Consider the following 3,055-nt stretch of genomic DNA (forward strand, 5'->3'; position numbering starts at 1 on the left):
GTGGCATCTAACAACTCGGCCGAATTTTTTAAAAATCTGCAAGTAGCTGGCCAATCCTTCTGCAGTCTCTACCTCTCCTGTCCCCTGCCAAGCCCTCTGCACGACCCTGGCTTCTCACTTCATCTCTAAAACTCAGGACATCCTGTCCACTCTCTCTTCCTCTACCCCTCCTCCATCTACTCCCTATTGTTCCTCTGGCCCTTCTGCGGCCACCTTTCCTCCCTCCTTCTGTGCCTTTCCCCTGTTCTCACCAGACAAGGTTTCTAGACAAGTCTGATGCTGGATTTAACTTTTATGGACTTCATTGATTCACAGTGTCACCCTTTCTCAACTCTCATGCTGGACTTCCTTTGCATCTTGTACTCATGGTGGCCCTGAATCATGCTGTTCCCATCTTCATCTTGTATCATGGCTTGCAACATTATGTGTTTCTACTGACTTCTGCAATTGTATTCACTCTCCCCTCTTGCTTCTCCACTCTTTTTGACTGCTTACTCTGTTCTCTCCTCCCCTCCCCTCTCCCTTTTTCTATCTCCTCCCCTTACTTTCCTGCACTTACTCTATCAGAATTGTCCCTGGACCTAGTATGATAGCAACCTTGTTTGCTGATTCCCCATCCCCTTACTGTCCCCTCCCCGCCCCCCCAGCCCTATATGAAACGTTGTCAGGCCTAATACGATAATCGCTTTTTTTGTTCCTCCCCTCCCTTTCTGCACCTCTCTCCCCCACCTTTTGTTTTTCTCCGGATCTACCAGAAAAGTTGTCAAGCCCAGTACGGTAGTCACCTGTCTGTTTCCATTTTTTTCCCAGTCTCCCCCACCCTTCCTTATCTATGTCTTAGCTCTTGCACTATCTGAAATGTTGTCAGGCTGAGTACAATAGTTAATTTCACATCCTTACTGTTCATGGCCTGTAAGAATCTAATTGTATTTTCCCTTGTTCCCTCCCTTGCCTTGAAGACTTTGAAACACATTGTGTATAGGCGCTATATATAAATAAACTATCAAATCATATCATATCATATATGAAAGTCTTGTCAAAACAAGTTTACCCCTGTTCCTCCAAAACCATCAAGGACCACATCGACTCCCTGGCTCCTGCTCTGGCTGACTTCTGCAATCACTCCTTCGCCACCGGAGTCTTCCCTTCACCCCTGAAGCACTCTCTTGTGCACCCTCTTCTTAAAAAAGCCTCCGCCGACCCGTCCTGCCCAATCTCCATGACTCCTTTCCTGGGCAAACTCTTGGAAAAGCTGGCCATCTCCCAGCTCAATCTTCACAGTGAATATGTTGGGTGTCTCCATGATCACCAGTCTGGCTTCAGAGCTGCCAGAAGAATGGAAACTGCTCGCCTGAACATCCGTGAAGACATGCTCTCCAACCTTGATTCTAAAACCACCTGTGTCCTCATCTTACTTGATCTCTCCTCTGCCTTTGACACGGTCAACCATGCCATCCTGCTCAAACGTCTCTGTGATAACCTGGGGATCACCGGTCAGGCCCTGGCGTGGCTGACCTCCTTCCTTTCTGATCGACCCTCGCAGGTTCAACTTGGGTCCTTCCTCTCCTCTATCTCTATCTCTACCTGTGGCGTTCCCCAGGGGGTCTAACCTCTCTCCCTGGCTGTTGAACCAGTACCTGGCACTTCTTGCCCACCGTATTGTCGCAATCTGCCCCAACCTCAAGTTCTATGCGGATGACACCCAGCTCATTTTCAGGCAACCCTCAGCCACCTCTTCTCACTCTCTCATCTCTAAATGTCTGTCTGCTATCCAGGAGTGGTGTACCGCCAATGATCTCTGCCTTAATGCCAGTAAGACTGAGATCCTCTCATTGGCACAGCCGCTCCCTCCTTTCCTGTCAATCTCTGGCCGGCCTCTTTTGGGCCTCTTCCTGCTCTCACCTGCAAGGCTAAAAACCTTGGGGTCATCTTCGACTCTACGCTCTCCTTCTCTCCTCACATCTCTAAGAAGTCACACTACCAGCTGCACCTCCTTAGAGTTATTTTTCCTTTCCTCTCCTTCCCCCAGAAGCTCACTGTCTCCAGAGCTCTGGTTGTCTTTAGGCTGGACTACTGCAACAGCCTCATTCTAAATCTGCCTGCTTCCACTCTCCGCCCTCTGCAACTCATCCAGAACAGGACTGCAAGACTTGTCCTTGGCCTCAAGCCCAGGGATCGTATCTCTCCAGGACTGAAATCTCTGCACTGGCTCCCAGTGGCTGCAAGGATTAAGTTCAAAACCCTCTGCATTGTCCACAAGGCCTTCTGGGGCCTGGGGCCTCAATACCTCCACCTCTCTTCCTAAATATCTTCCTTCTCGAGCTCTTCACTCATCCAACTCCAACTCCCTCAGGGTCAGTCGCTTCTCCAAGCAACAAGTTGGTGGTAGATCTCTTTCTTCAGCTGGGGCCTTCCTCTGGAACAGCCTCCCTGACTCCCTGAAACTTGAGGAGAATCATCTCCGGTTCCGGAAGCACCTCAAAACCTTTCTCTTTGCCTCTGCTTTTTCTCCCCCTCTCCCTTGCTGACCTTCTGGCTGAAACCGAAACTGCACTGGTTACCTGGCCACCCTCTGGACTCTGGCCCAGGTCCCTCCCCCGCCAGTCACACACAGCTGTACTGCTTTCCTGGCAACCCCGGCACTTGGGGACTGTTTGTGTATCCCTACAGTCCCACTACCAGCACTTAACACCTTGTTTGCACTTACCCTTGCACTTGCCACCTGCTGGCCGTACTTTTAATTATTGTTATTAATTCTATTATCCCATGTACTGCATTGTGCCCTCCTCCTTACCCCCGCACTTTCCCCCTTGTGGCTATTGATGAGATGTCTTGTTTCCCAGAGGTACATGTTTTTTCTTCCACTGCTGCGTATGCAGTAATCCCAGCCTTCAACAAAATGTTTGCCGACTATGGTATTCCTTCGACTGTAAAGTCGGATAATGGTCCGCCTTTCAGTGGGCGAGAGTTTTCCATGTTCGCAGAATATCTGGGATTTCAACATCGAAGAATGTCCCCACTATGGCCTCAGGCCAATGGCACAGTGGAACGATTC

Source organism: Ambystoma mexicanum, chromosome 9, assembly GCF_040938575.1.
Source record: "Ambystoma mexicanum isolate Mex_15411 chromosome 9, UKY_AmexF1_1, whole genome shotgun sequence".
Classification (NCBI taxonomy): Eukaryota; Metazoa; Chordata; class Amphibia; order Caudata; family Ambystomatidae; genus Ambystoma; species Ambystoma mexicanum.